At 56.1% G+C, this 19453-nt stretch overlaps 2 non-coding genes across 2 annotated transcripts; one reads left to right on the top strand and one right to left on the bottom strand.

Annotated features, from left to right (window-relative positions):
- The first annotated feature begins 144 nt into the window (after nt 1–144).
- LOC112936431 (uncharacterized) lies at nt 145–19339 on the top strand. The gene is made up of 4 exons (XR_010735058.1): nt 145–890; nt 970–1070; nt 17402–17435; nt 19079–19339. It is a non-coding gene; the product is annotated as an uncharacterized protein (transcript).
- LOC4346433 (uncharacterized) lies at nt 14733–16902 on the bottom strand. Its single transcript, XR_001539675.3, has 5 exons — nt 16472–16902; nt 15594–16394; nt 15430–15483; nt 15124–15320; nt 14733–14969 (listed from the first exon to the last, which is right to left on the bottom strand). It is a non-coding gene; the product is annotated as an uncharacterized protein (transcript).
- Nucleotides 19340–19453: the final 114 nt, after the last annotated feature.

Genomic DNA, 19453 nt, shown 5'->3' with positions numbered 1-19453 from the left:
CGTTAAAAAGGGAGAAATTGAGTGTTAACCTTGGTTAACCATCATCTATCCAGTATCCACGACCTAACTATCGCTGCCTTCCCCACCAACTCCGCAGTCTCTACAAAACTCACTCCGCATCGTTCGTCTTCTTCTCTTCCGCCCCTACGTCACCTCCAGTCAAGGGCTAATGCCTAGGGCCTAGGCTTCTACTAGTAGCGAGTAGCACACTGCCTGCCGCTACCGCTCTCTCGCCTTCTCCACCCCCGAGCGAGCCCGATCGATCCTCTCTCTCTCCATGGAGGAGGAGAAGGGGATGATGGGGAAGCAAGAGAAGGAGAAGGTGCTCCTCCAGGCCGCCTACGATGGCAACCTCCGCCTCCTCAGGAGTGCGTATCCTAGCCCTTTCTCTTAGGCCTCGTTCGGTTCGAGTGTAAAAGGCCGAGATCCCCGGCCCCTTCGGGGAAGCCCACCACGCGGGGAAAAAATCCCTGTGCTGACAAAAATCGCATTCGGTTCGGTCCGGGAAGGTGGGAATCCCGGCCCATTACCCCCCAAACCCTAGGGATATTGATCCACCACCCAGACCGGTGGAAATCCACCACGCTCCACCCGAGAGGCGCAGGCGCCGTCTCTCCCCGTCGCGCGTCGGTGCCTCCCGCGCCGCTCTCCTTGTCCCGTCGCGAGCCGGCGCCTCCCACCGCATCCACCGGCGACGGCGCCTCCCACCGCATCCTCCTGCGCCGCTGCCTTCCACCGCATCCGCCCGCGTCGCCGCCTCCTCTCGGCTCTCGCTGTAGACACCGCCGCCGCCTCACATCGGATCTGCCGGAGCAGCCACTTGTAGACGCATCCGCGGCCGCCACTGACTTCCCCGGCGCCGCCTTCCTTCCTCCCAGTGCAGACATCAGGTGAGCCCCTTACTCCTCTCCCTGTCGCTGCTCGTGTGGATGAAGAAGCTTATGTTTTGCTGCCATCCCTCCATGCAAGATCCATTGGCAATTACTTCTCTGTTCAGTCACCTCTGTCCGGACACCGGGTCTTTCCCAACAAGAACCTCCTCGAGGAGCATCTTCTGCTACATCAGCTAGGTATGTCAAACACCATCCTTCTTCTGAACTCCATCGACGATTCAAGATGGCACATGCATGCTTGTCAATTATCAGCATTACAGACAACTAGTAGGGTGCCCGTGCGTTGCTACGGGGAATTTTGTTGATCACGGGGGATAAAGCCGTGAACTCCAGGATTCCAACATAATTTAATTAGTGTTTCAGAACTACTCGCTGACTCAAATTTAAGGAGCAGCAACAGTAATGCTCAAACTCGTTACATAAAATGACTTGTACGTTGGCAACATTAAGAGCCATAAACTGCACTGATCAGAATGTAACCAATTTTATGAAAGAAATAACTTCAGTCTTACAGAGAAACTGCATAGAGGAATACCACATTACAAAATATCGGTAGGGTTTGCCCTCCGTGCCGCCCGCTCGTATTCTGGCCTTCAAAGTATTCGTCATGATTTGGAGGAGACAATCATTGAAGTGAAAAAAAACTAACTTATTTCACCAGTTCTGGAAATGTTTTATTCAGTTTCCTGGTACTATCAATGCTAAGAGTTGTTTACCCTGGTTATCACTGATCCAGAAAAACATAGTACCATTAATCAACTCAAAAGGATTGTGTGATATTTTACTGAACAAATAGAATGCGCTTATTACATAATTGATATTTCAACCTGTCGGTGACATGGGATCGGGAGTATCATGACTAGAGGTTTGAGGCAGACACAATCGCCCACGTGGCCTGGCACCCTCGGGGGACGTCGGGCCCGAGGGTGATGTGTTCGCCCTCCTCTTAGCCCCCCCGAGGGGGTCGAGCCGCACCCGCCTCGGCCCCGAGGGCCGAGGCGCCCCGACCCCTCGTGGGTTTTCGCTCCGCGTGTATGGGTTAGGTGGGCACAGTGGGGCTCACCTAACCATATTTATTGCGGTTTGGCTGAGCGTGTCACGCCGCATGTAACGCGGTGCAGTGCACTCATTTATCCGGTCTGTGACCAGTCACAGACCGGTCAGATCGCGGGTTAGGTGGCGACAGGCGATCTGACGCACGCCTCGCCCCATCCCGTCAGGACGAGGGCTTCTAGGCACTCGTCCCCAGCTGGAGCTAGCGTGTTACCTCCCAGAGATGGCACGTTAGTCCTGGTCAGATATATGCCAGGCTTCATCCTAACCATTACAGGCAAAATGTTGTGTGAAGAAGGGCCAACGTGCAGATTGCTAAGCTGACGCGTGGTGGACAAGAATGACCGATTTGTGACCAGTCTGACACCGGTCATGTCGTCAGCAGACAGCCATGATTCCGCGTCGCGCCTGCTCCCGGCGAAAGTGGAGGTAGGTGCGGGCCGTCCCATCAGAAGGTGACTCGAACGGCAACCATGCAAATCTCCGTCCATTTATGAAAAGGTAGGGTAAGTCCCCACAGAGAGGGGGGGATGGTGCATGTGGTATCCCCTTAAGATATAAAAGGAGGACCTTGCCCACTGAGAGAAGGGAGGTTTTTTTTTTTGGACTGGACTTTTCCAGATTAGGAACCCAGAATAAGGGAGAGGCTGGCTCATACTTTGTAGCTCCTTCACACACGAATCCACCAAAACACAGGAGTAGGGTATTACGCTTCTAAGCGGCCCGAACCTGTATACATCGCCGGCGTCTTCTGTGCTTCCTGTCTGGCGAACCTTCCACATACAGATTGGGAGCTTAGAGTCTCACCTAGGGTCCCCGGCCGAACCGGCAAAGGGGGGCCTGCGCGGTCTCCCGGTGAGGACCCCCACGCTCCGTCATCTGGCGCGCCAGGTAGGGGACTCTGCGAGTGATCTTCTGAGCTCTCGCACTCCTTCGTGTGCGCCAAGCATTTTCCTGTTCAGCCCAATGGCCGAGCCAGCAAAGGCGCGCGACCTCTCCCCGAGTATGAGCGGTGACGACGGGGAGCCAAACCCACGCCGTTGAGCTCGTACTCCACCGCCCCCTCCACGCCAAAGTCCTAGGCGGGAAAAGGCGCTCGAGAGGGCTGAAGGATCCGCGACTTCGACATCCACAGGAGGTGGAGAAGGGCGGCGAGATGGGGAGCGTCGTCTCCTCGTCTACGGCGACGGCAGCACGCCCCAGGGCGCGCTCCAAGCTGCAGGCGCGCTCCTACGTCACCCGCCCGTCGCCCATGAACCGGAGTCTCCAGCCCAACGTTGGCTGGACGATGTGGCCAAATTGGTCATGACTGCACGGCAGCGCCTAGATGCTGGTGGGCGGTCCTCCGCCACCAAGGCCTCTGGAGCTGCTACCACCGGCTCCGCGTCGTCAAGACGGAGGGCACGACGAGCGGCAGCCGCTGTTCGCCATTCGGCCGCCACTCCTTTGTCGACTCCTTCGACCCGGGAAGATCTGCGTGGGGGGCCGGACGCCCGCACCAGCATCGAGCGCCGGCGTAATGACCGACGTGCTGCCCACGCAACGGAGGGCGCTTCCTCGTCCAGAGTGTCACCTCAACACGGACGCGGGGACCAGCCCTCCGTGCCCCCGGTTGGTGGTGTCGGCTGTAGAGCCTTTGTGGCGAGCCTTCGGAATGTCCGTTGCCCCCCAAGGTTCCGGCCCACCATCGCCGAAAAATATGACGGGAGCGTCAACCCCGCCGAGTTTCTCTAGGTCTACACGACCGGGATCGAGGCCGCCGGGGGTGACGACAGGGTCATGGCGAATTTCTTTCCCATGGCCCTGAAAGGACATGCACGGGGTTGGCTAATGAACTTGCCACCCGCGTCTGTCCACTCTTGGGAGGATTTGTGCCAACAGTTCACCATGAACTTCCAAGGCACATATCCGCGCCCCGGTGAGGAAGCGGACTTGCACGCAGTACAGCGAAGGGACGATGAGTCACTTCGATCGTACATTCAGCGGTTCTGTCAAGTCCGCAACACCATACCATGCATCCCTGCACACGCGGTGATTTACGCGTTCAGGGGGGGTGTGCGGCACAACCGTATGCTCGAAAAGATCGCCTCCAAAGAGCCCCAGACTACCGCGGAGCTTTTTCAGCTCGCGGACCGAGTGGCTCGTAAGGAGGAGGCATGGACCTGGAACCCCTCCGGTTCCGGTGTGGCAGCTTCGGCCGCCCCCGGATCCGCTGCTCAGACAGGGCGGCGTGACAGGAGGAGGAAGAAGAGGTCAGCCCATACCGACGATGAGGGTCATGTCCTCGCCGTCGAGGGCGCTCCGCGGGCCACCCGAAAGGGGAGGCCTGGGGAGACAAAAAGAAGGAGGCCGGCGCTCCCAGCAGGGAGCGCCCGACCGGCAAGTGGTGCACCGTCCACAACACTTCCCTTCACGACCTCGCGGACTGCCGTGCAGTCAAAAGTTTGGCTGAGCGGACGAGGAAGTGGGAGGAGGAGAGGAGGCAGGAGCGCCGAGAGGGCAAGTCCCCGGCGGTTCCTTCCGGCAATCGGCGAAGTGAGGCCAAGCAGAAGGCCCCCGCCGAGGACATCGATGACAGCGATGATGACCTAGGTTTCCAAGAGCCTGGGGCCATCGTTGCCACTGTCGATGGGGGAGCGTGTGCTCACGTTTCTCGCCGGAACCTCAAGGCCATGAAGCGAGAGCTTCTGGCCGCGGCCCCTACTCATGAGGCGACGCGCCGGGCGCGGTGGTCGGAGGTTGCCCTCACCTTCGACCAGACCGACCACCCACCGTGCGTTGCCCGGGGAGGACAGATCGCAATGGTGGTTTCCCCCACTGTTTGCAACGTGAAGCTGGGGCGTGTCCTCATTGATGGAGGAGCAGCCCTCAACATCCTTTCCCCCGCAGCCTTTGACGCCATCAAGGCCCCGGGGATGATGCTCCGGCCGTCCCAGCCGATCATCGGTGTGACGCCGGGGCACACTTGGCCGCTAGGTCATATCGACCTCCCGGTCACCTTCGGTGGACCCGCCAACTTCCGCACGGAGCGGGTGAACTTTGATGTGACGGACCTCAGTCTGCCCTACAACGCGGTCTTGGGGAGGCCCGCGTTGGTAAAGTTCATGGCGGCGGTCCACTACGCCTACCTCCAGATGAAGATGCCGGGCCCCGATGGCCCCATCTCTGTCCATGGCGACCTCAAAGTCGCGCTCGCTTGTATGGAGCAGCGCGCGGACCGCCTCGCCGTCGTGTCCAAGCCCGAGGGTGGCGACGAGAGGCTTGGCACATCCGCCCCCGCCGCCCCGAGGCAGCGGATAGTCACGTGCGATGAGGTCCCGGTCAAGGAGGTTGCCCTGGGCGACGGCCCGTCCAAGACCACACGGATCGGTGGTCTTCTGGACGGCAAATAGGAAGACGCGCTCGTCTCTTTCCTGCGGGCAAACGCTGACGTCTTCGCATGGAGACCGGCGGATATGCCCGGGGTCCCCAGGGAGGTGATTGAGCACCGTCTCGCCGTACGGCCGGGCGCAAGGCCGGTCCGGCAGAAAGTGCGGCGCCAGGCCCCGGAACGTCAAGCCTTCATCCGCGAGGAGGTGGCGCGACTTCTGGAGGCCGGATTCATCCGCGAGGTCATCCATCCGGAGTGGCTGGCGAACCCGGTGGTCGTTCCCAAGGCGAACGGCAAGCTTCGGATGTGCATCGACTACACCGACCTTAACAAGGCATGTCCTAAGGATCCTTACCCCCTGCCTCGCATAGATCAGATTGTCGACTCCACAGCGGGGTGCGACCTTTTGTGTTTTCTAGATGCATACTCTGGTTACCATCAGATTCGCATGGCTAGGGAGGATGAGGAAAAAACTGCGTTCATTACCCCCATAGGAACTTATTGTTATACAACAATGCCCTTCGGGTTAAAAAATGCAGGTCCTACTTTTCAACGTACTACTCGAATTTCTTTGGGTAGCCAAATAGGACGTAATGTTGAGGCTTATGTCGATGACTTGGTTGTAAAGACGCGCAACCAAGAGACCTTACTCTCGGATCTAGCGGAAACTTTTGAGAGTCTCCGCTCCGCCCGCATAAAACTGAACCCCGATAAGTGCGTGTTCGTTATACCTGCGGGCAAGCTTCTCGGGTACTTGGTCTCTGCCCGAGGCATCGAGGCCAACCCCGAGAATATACGAGCTATAGAGCGGATGCGCCCCCCAGCAAGCTTAGGGATGTGCAATGCGTCACCGGTTGCATGGCCGCCCTAAGTCGGTTCATATCGAGGCTGGGAGGGAAGGCGCTACCCTTATTTAAGCTCCTCAAACGCTCCGGGCCGTTTACTTGGACGGAGGAAGCTGAACGTGCCCTCACTCAGTTGAAGGCGTATCTCAGCTCTCCCCCAGTTCTGGTCGCCCCGGAGCCAAATGAACCCTTGCTACTCTACTTAGCGGCGACCCCGCAAGTGGTTAGTGCGGCGTTGGTTGTGGAGCGCGATGAGGACAATCCTCATTCCGCGCACCCCCACCCTGTGCTGGCTTGGCCCGGGAGAGAGCAGGGAGGAGAGGCCCCCGAGCCGGACGGTGGCCCAAGGCCCCCGACGACCGGAGCAGGCCCTCTCCCCGCTTGTCAGACGGTGCCAGGTGCCCCCGACCCCCAGGACGGCCCCGAGGCCACTGCGGGAAGGCCGCACCTATCGCCCTCTGACCCCGAGGCTAACCCTGTACCGATTCGACCCGGGAGAGAGCAGGGAGAAGAGGCCCCCGAGCCGAACGGTGGCCTAAGGCCCCTGACGACCGGAGTTGGCCCTTTGCCCGCTTGTCCGACGACGCCAGGAGCCCCCGACCCCCAGGACGGCCCCGAGGCCACTGTGGGAAGGCCGCCCCTGTCGTCCTCCGACCCCGAGGTCGTCGGCACAGAAGACGAGTGCGCCCCGCGAGGCCGCTTGGGTGAAGAGCGCCCCAGGGATGCAGCCCCTAGCGAAGAGGATCGGCCCCACCGAAAGGTGCAGCGGCCCGTCTACTTTGTTAGTGAGGCCCTCCGGGATGCCAAGACCCGATACCCTCAGGCCCAGAAAATGCTTTACGCTATTCTGATGGCCTCGAGGAAACTGCGCCATTATTTCCAGGCGCATCGGGTTACGGTGGTTACGTCTTACCCCCTCGGCCAAATCTTGCATAATCGAGAGGGTACTGGACGGGTGGTGAAATGGGCAATCGAACTTTCTGAGTTTGATTTGCACTTTGAACCACGCAACGCTATCAAGAGCCAAGCCCTCGCCGACTTTGTGGCAGAATGGACCCCGGCTCCCGAGCTCGTCTCGGTCCCCGAAGCAAACTCGGGCCCCTCGCAGCTGCCTCACACCGCCCACTGGGTGATGCAGTTCGACGGCTCCCTGTCTCTTCAGGGCGTCGGTGCGGGGGTCACGTTGACCTCTCCGAGTGGAGACGTCCTCAGATACTTGGTCCGCCTCGACTTTCGAGTGACCAATAATATGGCAGAGTACGAGGGACTCCTTGCCGGACTCAGAGTGGCAGCTGGACTGGGGATCCGCCGCCTCCTGGTGTTAGGCGACTCCCAGCTGGTCGTTAACCAAGTCTGTAAGGAGTACCGGTGCTCTGACCCGCAGATGGACGCCTACGTGCGCCAAGTACGGCGTATGGAGCACCATTTTGACGGGATTGAGCTTCGGCACGTGCCCAGACGGGATAACATGATGGCCGACGAACTCTCACGGCTCGCGTCCTCACGAGCCCAGACCCCACCGGGCGCCTTTGAAGAAAGGCTTGCCCAGCCGTCGGCGCGACCCGACCCCTTAGGGGAGACGGATGCGCCTGACCGGCCCCCGAGGCCCGTCGGAGTCCAGGCCTCGGGACCCGAGGGGAGTGCTCCCAGCTCCCTTAGATTGATTGCTTGGATCGCCGAGATCCAAGCATACCTCACAGATAAGACTCTACCCGAGGACCGCGAAGGGAGTGAACGCGTCCATCGCATCTCCAAACGCTACGTGCTGGTAGAAGGGACCCTCTATCGGCGCGCGGCTAATGGAATCCTCCTGAAGTGCATTCCTCGGGAAGGCATTGTGCTTCTTGCCAATATCCATGAAGGCGAATGCGGAGCCCACTCCGCCTCGCGCACCTTGGTTGGTAAAGCTTTTCGCCAAGGTTTCTATTGGTCGACAGCTCTCAATGATGCGGTCGACCTGGTCCGGCGATGTAGAGCGTGTCAATTCCACGCCAAGCAAATCCATCAGCCGGCCTAGGCCCTGCAGACCATACCACTTTCGTGGCCATTTGCTGTCTGGGGACTCGATATCCTGGGACCGTTTAGGCGGGCCCCGGGCGGGTTTGAGTATCTGTATGTCGCGATCGACAAGTTCACTAAGTGGCCCGAGGCTTATCTGGTCGTCAAGATCGATAAGCACTCCGCACTTAAATTCATTAAGGGCATCACGGCCCGGTTTGGAGTGCCTAACCGTATTATTACGGATAATGGCACCCAATTCACTAGTGAACTCTTCGGCGACTACTGCGAAGACATGGGCATCAAGCTCTGCTTCGCCTCACCTGCCCACCCCAGAAGCAATGGCCAAGTGGAGCGCGCTAATGCGGAAATCCTCAAAGGCCTTAAAACCAAGACCTTCAACATACTCAAGAAGCATGGCGATTCATGGATCGAGGAGTTGCCAGCAGTGCTCTGGGCAAACCGAACTACACCAAGCCAAGCAACCGGGGAAACGCCTTTCTTCCTCGTCTACGGCGCGGAAGCAGTTCTCCCATCCGAGCTCACCCTGAGGTCTCCTCGGGCCACCATGTACTGCGAGGCTGATCAAGATCAGCTTCGCAGAGATGACCTCGACTACTTGGAAGAGCGAAGGCGGCGCGCGGCCCTCCGAGCCGCGCGCTACCAGCAGAGCCTGCGGCGCTACCATCAGCGTCACGTCCGGGCCCGATCACTCTGCGTCGACGACCTCGTCCTACGCCGCGTCCAAACGCGTGCTGGATTGAGCAAGCTTTCACCAATGTAGGAGGGTCCGTATCGAGTGGTCGGCGTCCCCCGGCCGGGCTCCATACGGCTGGCCACGGGCGACGGCACTGAGCTGCCTAACCCGTGGAACATTGAACACCTTCGTCGCTTCTACCCCTGAGGGGGGGGTCGGGTGTCAGGTTTCGGGCTCGGGCCAACCCCGCACCCCCTCGGGCGTGCAAGGTTGGCCGGGGGCTGCCACACATGCACATTCTTATTTCTTTTTTTTTCAGTATTTCAATAAAAGCAGTTTCAATTTCCTAAAGGCTGTGTCTGTGCTGTTTTTTCCTTTTGAAGAATCTTGACTTGAAATAGGTCACTCGTGCTCAATCCTGCCCTCGGGGGCTCGGGTCGGCTAAATTCGCCAAACGGGGCCCAGAACCGAGCCGTGCCCTGGGGCGTGGTGAACTCCGGGGGGGAATCGGTAAAAACCCACAATCGGGTCACCCATAACCCTCGGTCACCACGTTCCCGGCCTGGCCAGTCTCGACATGTGGATCTCCCCAGGCACTAGCCCCGACCCGCGCCTTTTGAGGACTGGGACCTGGGCACGAACCCTTAATCAAGCTAAGACACAAAAGGACCACGGCACAGATCATCCTCATCTCATACACACAGCAAGATGAAATTGACACAAAAATTTCTTCATTTTTGATTACAGATTAAGTTGATCTATACAAAAAAGAGGCCCGAAGGCCTTAGAAGAAAGAAAAGAAGAAAAAACTGAAGAATGGCGGGGGTCTGGGGGCTCAATCCGATGCGCCCGGGTCGCCGGCCTCGTCGTCACTGTTGTCTGCACCACCGGCATTGCCCTCCTCGTCGGAGTTGGGGGCGAACGCGAGCCGAGGGGCCGAGCCCTCGAAGCTGTCGACGATATGGTCGGCGGCATCCCGGACTTGCGCGCGCGCGCGGTCCTCGGTCCCGGGAGGGAACTCTTCCAGCGCCATCCATGGAGAGAAATTGGGGTCCCTGGTCTGGTAACTCGCCAGGACGAGCTCCACCGCTCCTTGGGCGAGGTCCCTCGAGGATGACTTAATTGTCTTCTCGAGCTCCTCGGGGAGCCGTTGGAGAGCCCCGGCCATCTTCGAGAGGCGCTGGGCGAGACCTCCCTGGTTGGCGGCGTACTTTACGGTCCGCCCTCTCCAGAGGCCCACTTGCCGACCGGCGCAATCTAGGCGGGAGACGGCGTCCCAAAGCATGCCGGGCCCAACCTCGCCTGCCAAGCGGAGGGCTTCGACCTCCCCGGCGGACGAGTCCAGCGCGCCCTGCAGATCGGCGATGGTGTGTTCGGCAGCTGCGAGGCGGGCGGCTAAGTCGCTTTCGCCCGCGGCCGCCCCGCCGCTGCGCGCCCTCGCGTCCAGCTCCTTCGCCCGCGCCTCGAGCTCAGCGGCCCGTTGGTTCAGTGCGGCCCTCTCGGCGCGGGCACCTTCCAGATTACGGCGCGCTTGCTCCTCCTGCGCTGCCTCGCGGAGGGACAGGCTGTCCGCCAGCTGTTGCGCCGCGGCCTCGGCCCCCTCGAGAGCTCGCTCCCGCTCGGTGAGCGCGTCCTCGCGGAGGCGGAGCGCGAGCTCTTCTTCGGCGCAGGCAGCCTCGTGCGCCGCCAGCGTTGCTTCCCGGATGGTGACGGCGGCCTCGCGGTCCGCCAGATCCCTCTCCACGACGCAGGCGCGCTCTTCCAGCGCCATGGCGCGCGCCTCAAGGGCCTCTTCGCGCCGCCGGGACGCCGCTTCGGTCTCCGCCGCCCGCTGTTCTCGGGCAGCGGCAGCGTCAAGCACCCCCTGGGCGGCGTCGAGCTTCTTCCCTAGCTCCGCCTCCCAGCTCCCGTATTGAAGGCGGAGGGTGTCCTGCGCCTCGTTCATCACGGTGGTGGCAATGAGGGCAGCCCCCCGCTCCTCCTCCACTTCCTTGGCGATCTCCGCTAGCACCTTCTTACGGGTTTCAAGCTCCGAGATGTGCCGGCGGTGAGCCTTACAGCCCACCTCCACCATGGCCTCCACCGAGCGTCGCCCCTCTTCGACACGCGCCCAAGCGGCATCGAGCTCCGCCCGCTCTGCCTGCAGGGCCTCCACCTGGGCACTTAACCCGTCCAACACCGTGGTGTTTGCGGCGGCCAAGGCTTGCAGAAGGGGCTCTGCGCTCAGTAGGGCAGCAGAAGGCGTGGGGAAAAGCCGCCTCGGAGAAGATGCCACGCGGCTCGGCCCGCCGATGGACGTGCCAAACGCGGGGATGTCCTCCGGACCTGGTTGGGCCTGAGCGTCGCCCGAGGGAGTGGGCCCAAGTGACGCGCCCGCAGCCTCGTCGCCAGCTACCCCGGAAGTTGTCGCCTGAGCGTCGCCCGAGGGAGTGGGCCCGAGCGACGCGCCCGCGGCCTCGTCGCGAGCTGCCTCGGAAGTCGCCATCGCCTCGTCCTAGCGAAATCCGGCTTCCTCCCGAGCGGCTTCCTCGGCCTTGTGGGCTCGGACAGCCTCCTCCCGAGCGGCTTCCTCGGCCTGGTGGGCTCGGGCGGCCTCCTCCCGAGCAGCTTCCTCGGCCTGGCGGGCCCGGGCGGCTCCCTCCCGAGCGGTTTCCTCGGCCTGGCGAGCCCGGGCGGCCTCCTAGACGGCCTCCTCGGCTTCCCGTAGGCGATCCGCGGCCTCTCGCCGGTCAGATTCCCGCCTCCGGGCCTCTGCGGCCGCCGGATCCTCGGCCTCAGGCTGGCCGGACTTGGAATGGCGGGAGGGACGCGACGGGATCTCGCTGAAACAAAAGAAAAGACCAGAAGACGAACGAGATGGGTGAGTGAAAACTCGCGTTGAGAGAATGAATACAACCACGATGGGTGAGAGACGAACCTGCGAGGGGGTCGGTTAAACGACCACTTTAGGGGGGGGGAAATGAGGTTTCCCCGAGATGGTTCTGTCTCCCCCATCTTGCGGGGCCGCTTCTTCTTGCGCTCCCCCTCGGGCTGCGATGTTGGCGCGGCCCCCTCCGGGCGCCTGCTGCTGGCACGCGCCGCCCCGCCCCCTCGGGGAGATGGGGGAGGTGTTCCTCCCTGCTTCCTCTTCCCCCGGGCGTCGGCAGGGCGGCTGCTCCCCGGGCCCCTGTCGCGGGACCCAGAAGCACGACCCCCTCTCGGGGTAGATTGTTCCCCCCGGCGGCTCCCGCCTGCGCCGTCGTGGCCCTTTGGAGCTCGCTCCTCTGAGGCCCCGACCGCCATCATAATGGTCAGGATGGAGGCGCGGTCTGGATCGCTGCAGAGGGGGAGGATTCCTTGGGGAATGAGGGCCGCCTCCACGGAGTTGAGATTCAGCACCCGTTGGACCAATATCTTGAAGTCCTCAGGAGCCCAGTCCCATCTCACTCCCTGGTGAGTCCTCATGAAGTCTTCGGACCCGGTGTACTCCCAGGCGCCCCGAGCGCGCCGCTGGAGCGGCGCAATCCGACGACGGAGGTAGTCGCCGTACACCATGGCCCCTGTGAGCCCCTGGGATCGCAGGCCCGCCAGGCGGTCGAGGACGGCGTCATAGCTATCCCCCAGATCTACCGGCGCCCGCCAGCTGGAGGCCTGAGCCGGGGGCTGGCTCGGAAGTCGGAGGCGCACTTCGTCGGCAAGGGGGGTGTAGAACCAGTCGCTCTTCCAGTCGTCCCACTTCTTGCGGAGGGCGCAGGGGATGTAGCGGTTCGGCACCGGCCCCCGTGGCTGGAAGTAGCAGCCACCAACTACCGATGGCGGCGACACCGACTGCACGGTGAAGAACCACCGGAACAGCCGAAGAGATGGGCGCACCCCAATGAACATCTCGCACAGATGCGCGAAGATGGCCAATGTCATCACCGCGTTGGGGGTGAGGTGCGCCATCTGGAGATCGTAGAACTCCAGAACATCCATGAAGAAAGAAGAAAATGGCGGAACCAGCCCTGCCATTGCAAAAGGGAGAAAGAAGACGGACCGCCCCGGGTAGTCTGGCGCCGGGCGTCCCTCGCCCAGCGTGACTATCTCCCGGCCGGTGGCAGATTCCGGCATGAAGCGGCGCGGCAGCCCAGCCTGCCTCTCGCTCACGATGCGGGAGGGCGGCAGCACGCTACCATCGAGCAGAGCGGAGCCCCGTGCCATGGCGCCGGAAGGAAGAGAAGATTAAGAGCGAGCGCGTGTGGCGAAGGTAGGGCACAGGAAAGAAGGAGTTAGGGCGCAAGCGGCGAAGACAAGGGGAATAATGGCGAAAGGAAGGAAACAAATCCCTTCCTCAGTGCCTTTATACTCTTGCCAACGCTGTGCCCGGCTCCTCGCTTCTCGCGCCCACTATTTCGCCCCCTCGTTTCTCGCGCCCACGCTTCCACTAATCCCATTCGCCCGCTTGCGGTGCATGAGGTGGATATGCGGTTGTGGCGGTCGAGATAGATCATATCGTGCGCGCGTTAATTACGCTCGCCGACCGAAGCGACGTTACCATATCTCCAGATGAAACGAATCGCCATGTCCAGATTCGTGTGCTACTCGAGTAATGTGGCAGTCTTGAAGAGACCGCTCATTATTGACAACCGAGTTACCATTGCCGATGTGCGTGATTTTTGACCGTTGGGTTTCTGCCCAATTGTGGAGACCGGTCCCACCTGTCACCAGGCCTTAGGAGTGGCGTCACGCCCGACCGCTTCCCTTAAGGAGGGCGATCGCCCTGGCATAACGCCGGGGGCTACTGTCGGTGACATGGGATCGGGAGTATCATGACTAGAGGTTTGAGGCAGACACAATCGCCCACGTGGCCTGGCACCCTCGGGGGACGTCGGGCCCGAGGGTGATGTGTTCGCCCTCCTCTTAGCCCCCCCGAGGGGGTCGAGCCGCACCCGCCTCGGCCCCGAGGGTCGAGGCGCCCCGACCCCTCGTGGGTTTTCGCTCCGCGTGTATGGGTTAGGTGGGCACAGTGGGGCTCACCTAACCACATTTATTGCGGTTTGGCTGAGCGTGTCACGCCGCATGTAACGCGGTGCAGTGTACTCATTTATCCGGTCTGTGACCAATCACAGACCGGTCAGATCGCGAGTTAGGTGGCGACAGGCGATCTGACGCACGCCTCGCCCCATCCCGTCAGGACGAGGGCTTCTAGGCACTCGTCCCCAGCTGGAGCTAGCGTGTTACCTCCCAGAGATGGCACGTTAGTCCTGGTCAGATATATGCCAGGCTTCATCCTAACCATTACAGGCAAAATATTGTGTGAAGAAGGGCCAACGTGCAGATTGCTAAGCTGACGCGTGGTGGACAAGAATGACCGATTTGTGACCAGTCTGACACCGGTCATGTCGTCAGCAGACAGCCATGATTCCGCGTCGCGCCTGCTCCCGGCGAAAGTGGAGGTATGTGCGGGCCGTCCCATCAGAAGGTGACTCGAACGGCAACCATGCAAATCTCCGTCCATTTATGAAAAGGTAGGGTAAGTCCCCACAGAGAGGGGGGATGGTGCATGTGGTATCCCCTTAAGATATAAAAGGAGGACCTTGCCCACTGAGAGAAGGGAGGTTTTTTTTTTGGACTTTTCCAGATTAGGAACCCAGAATAAGGGAGAGGCTGGCTCATACTTTGTAGCTCCTTCACACACGAATCCACCAAAACACAGGAGTAGGGTATTACGCTTCTAAGCGGCCCGAACCTGTATACATCGCCGGCGTCTTCTGTGCTTCCTGTCTGGCGAACCTTCCACATACAGATTGGGAGCTTAGAGTCTCACCTAGGGTCCCCGGCCGAACCGGCAAAGGGGGGCCTGCGCGGTCTCCCGGTGAGGAGCCCCACGCTCCGTCACAACCAAATGGACCGACAAATTTTACTGAACAAATAGAACGCTCTTGCTCAGTGCAGCATGCATTGTGCTTTGGTTTTTGTATCAACATGCTCTGCAATGTCACCCCATTTTGCTTGCAAAATTACTAAAGCTTCCAAAAGAAGCAAGGTCTCCTGGTCAGTCCAGCTAGTACCACCAAAGCCTGGAATTTCTGCAGATTCCATAATGATGAAATCAGTTTGTGACATGCCTGCATCCAAATTTCCTTTGTCATAGTCTGCGTGGAAAGGTTTAAGAGAAAACAATCAGCATTCAGCTAAATAAATCATCAGACCTAAGAACTATGCTTCAGTACTTTTGTTAGGTAAAAAAATTAAAGAAGAAGAAAAAAGAACCATATAGAAGTATCATCAGCTCCATATTGACCTTACCATGAAGCTACCTAAGCAAGAAACCAGGTGGGATCAGGTGAAGGGATGTGAATCAAATGGTTTTGCAGTTGATGGTTGTTTTCCAGAGTCAGGTAATAGACTAATAATAGAGTGTTGTAAATAGATTTGTTGTCAATGTCAGCCACCAGGTTAGATAAAGCAGAGTTCAGGCACTGGATAACTTGTCCGCTAGCATCCTGCATCCAAACTCGTAGAGTTGTAGGACACAACGACAATGCAAAAATCTTCGATTTTTCATTTCCTAGTATAAGTAGCACATAAAAAACCTGCAGTTGATCACAATACCTGTAATGGTGTATATAGGCCTTGCCAAAATCCCACCGAAAGTAATGTTTACTACTGTCCAAGAAAAAAAACACACGAAATGTTTGACTTGGAATATAAAAATTACAGAAAGAATGGAATTTAAGCAAGCATATTGTGGATGGTTAATTAGTCGCATAATATACCTTTTCTAATCTGTGAGGACCTCTCTATACACAATATTTTTTGTGTATGTTGCAGCCTGTTTAGACAATTCCTTTCCTTTCTTCTCATTGTCCTTCACGCCAGTACACTTAGACTTTTTCTTTTGTTTCTTGTCTTCTACCGGCATCGATAGTATTTTTATGTTTGTTCTAGAGGTTGCTCTAGACAACGCGACGTATAATTGACCATGAGAGAAGACAGGCTCCGGTAAGTAGACGCCTGCATTTGGAATTGTTTGACTCTGCGCCTTATTGATGGTCAATGCAAAGCTCAATCTAACCGGAAATTGCTTCCTCTTGAAGCGAAACGGGAACATATCATCATCAGACGGACATAGAGGTATACGAGGAAGGAAAACTCTGTTCGCAACTGCTATTGTGCATCGCAGCCATGGGCAAACCGAAGAGACTGGCACCTAAATACATCTGTTCGCAACTGAGCATGCAAGCTCCAACCTGTTTGGTTCTATAATGACTATAAGTGGTACTTTCAGATTCAGCATATGCAGAGACTTATAACAGCAGGCTAGTATCGGTCTGAAATTCATTTCCTATTGATCCCCAACGAGCAGAAAAGAGCAGGCTGGTACTTTCAGATTCAGCATATGCAGAGACTTAAACGCTACGACGGTGGCTGCGAGCGGAGAAGGGTAGTCGGCGATGAGGGGCTCGACCCCGTCGCAACTCCTCCCGAGCGGCACGAAGGGCGGAGACGGAGCAGCGGCGGCAGGCGTAGTTCATATATGATATGGCTCAGCGAGGATTAAAACCTAAGTGATTTCCCTGAACATCACAACTGTAACGTCTAAGCAAGCATTTTGTCGAACACCTTTTGGGCATGGGGAGCATTAGCGTATTACCTGCAGCTTGCATTTATTTGCATTTATGTAGTTGCATCGGGCTAGCGAGGGAGCTCCAGTGGAAGAGGGCGGGATCGGCGACGAGGTGGAGTCCCGAGCTGTGCCAACGAGCACGGCGGCCTCAATCCCGAGCACCGCGGAGTAGCGCAGCGTGGCGATGGGGGCGCCGGCGGTGGAGGCGTGGCGGGGCGCGGCGAAGAGGTGGGAGGAGTGGCGTCGGCGGTTGGATAGCGAGCGCGAGCGATGCGGGGGAGGAAAGCGGAGGGAGCGACCGAGGGAGGGGGCTGCGGCGACGTGGATCGAGGGGTTGAGGAGGGGAGATGCGGAGGGAGCGACCGAGAGAGGGGGAAGACGCGTGCGCTGATGCGGCGGCGTGTGGAGGGCGCGACGAGTGGTGGAGGCGCGATGGCACGGCGTAGGGGTACGGAGGCGGAGGCGGCGGCGGGGTGGGGGTGTGCGAGAGAGAGAGAGAGAGAGGAGGGGCACAACGACGGGGCGATTGGGGGGCGCCATTTTTCTCGTCTACTGCGGATCCGGAGAAGCGTCCGATCTCTGATCCCACGGTTGATAGGTCACACGTCTACGTTGGCTTCACCATCACCACTACGGATTATTTTTTAAGTAGTAGAGATTAGCTTCAAGATACATTTGTGGCGTGTCTAAGGTCTAAAGTTGCGGCTGTTAAGTGTTAATCCCCCCAACAAGCAGCATAATTTAACCCAACCTGAAGCCTTTATACCTGGCAAAACACTAAACAAACCTACCCTTCTAATTTCACACTGTTAATTAGGCTAGTTTTGGCTAATTAATTAGCTTAAAAGCTAGCTAACATTGCTATCTTCAGCTTTCAATGCAAGCCCTGCAGTGTAGTAAGTAGCTCACACGAATTTTCAGAGCGTGTTGTCTTAACTGGTTTTCTTGTATTGACAGGGTTGATATACATGAGATTGGGTGCTTTTGTGAGGTATGTTCTGCCTAGAGTTTCTATTGTTTATGTCCTGCCTAAATTAATTGTTCTTGAGTTTCGATAATGTTCTGTTAAACAGTGCTCAGATTTATATAGTACTACCTCTGTCCCAAAATACTTGTCGCTTTGAGTTTTTGTTTGTAACTTTTGATCATTCGTCTTATTCAAAAAATTATAGAATTATTATTTATTTTGTTTGTAACTTGCTTTATTATCAAAAATACTTTACGTATGACTTATCCGTTTTTATATTTGCACTAATTTTTCAAATAAGACAAATGGTCAAACATTGCAAGAAAAGAGCCAAAATGACCACTAATTTGGGACAGAGGTAGTACTAAGTTTTAAGTTTTACTACTGTCCCTGGGTGCTCAGATTTGCTCTGCATTAGTTCTAGAGAATGGCATATATGCATTTGTAATAGAGAATGACATGTGTTTGTTCAGAGTCATTAGCTGAAATAGGACAGCAAGTATATTCTAGTCAGTTAGCATAGAATCTGGTATTGTTCTGATTTTGTTTCTGTTTTGTTTTTTTCCCTTTAATTCTGGTAGTTTGAGTGTCTATCAACTGCTTTGGCCATTGGATTTGTTAATACAACACGTGTTCCACGAAAGATGAAGATGATTATTGATTCCCATGACCCTGTAATTCTGTAAAGGATGCCATCATTTTTAGGAATTTAGGATGCCCCTTGTGAAATGCGTCCTTCACTGTGGAAATGGATCAAAGGAATATCACATCTCCCTCTTAACAGCTTCCCAGGAATATGCAATTCTTTTGGTTTTAAAAACAAACAAGAGTAGGAACATCAATTCCATCTATACACTCTGAATGTGCTTGTGTTTCTTACCCACTGACTGCATTAGTGCAGTGTATATGTTGGGGACCTGCTGAAATTGAGCTCAATTCTGAATTCTAAAATTCTGAAATTATGGTTCAGGTTGCTGAAATTTAGCTAGAAAATTCAGTCTCAGATCATGTGCAGGTTTGGGAGTTTCAGTTCTCTGAAACTGATTTTTTTTACTTTGATGAAGAGTACAACTGTAGATTGTGCCATTTTTCCTTTCAATGTGCTTTTTTTGATTAATTCATAGACCAACACCAGATCTTTAGAAGTGTATAAATAGAGAAATCATGCAGTTGATGTTATTCCCGTAATTAGACACTTTTTAGGTGCCTGTCATGCAGTTGATGTTTTCGATATATGAATTGTCTATTGGACGTAGTTTTTATTAACCTGTAGCTTCTGTTGACTGCTGCTAGTTAAGCTATTTCAATGGGGCTTAAACATGTGGTTTAGCAACTATTGGTTATAGGAGTAGCTATTATATGTTGTTGTTGTGACACAATATTCTTCTTTTTTGTACATAATACATCAACATGTGTATACCATAGACTGATCTGTATAGTGAGGATGATGTATTCTTTCCCTTTTGCAGGTAATTGGAAATGTTCACAGTGAAACCTGAATTATTCATGGAACTTATTGAACCTCTGGAACTAAATAACCTAAAACTTTCTCGTTATTGGAAATATGTGGCTGTTGACCATATAGGGGCATATTGATCAGCTATTTTTCGGCCTTTGAATTGTGCAGTTTTCTTTCAAGTGATAATCCGTCTCATATGTTTTTTCAGGGACTTCTGTTTGCTGCACCAAGAATGTTATTGTGATGTACCTGAGAAATATGCTGTTCTGTTAATTGAGGAACTTTACAAGTAGATATTAATGATTTAGCTTCAATTTATGTAATTTAATCCCTGCTACTTATTACTGTAATAGAGATCTACATGTGTGAATCTATAATCTTAGTGTGCACTAATATTCTAATATGAATTGACATTTTTTTCTAGACTTTGTAATAATCACGACATAAATTGTACAGCCAGTCTTCGTTATTTTCCCTTTTTTGTTTTTTTTTCTCATTTTTTCTCATTTTTAGATTTTTTTGGGTGGTGTTTTGAATTTTCTGCAATTTTGTTGGTGACAATTTAAAATTTATGTAATGAAAT

This window comes from Oryza sativa, chromosome 9 (genome assembly GCF_034140825.1).
Source record: "Oryza sativa Japonica Group chromosome 9, ASM3414082v1".
NCBI classification, from domain to species: Eukaryota; Viridiplantae; Streptophyta; class Magnoliopsida; order Poales; family Poaceae; genus Oryza; species Oryza sativa.
This window is presented reverse-complemented; position numbering and strand designations above follow the sequence as displayed.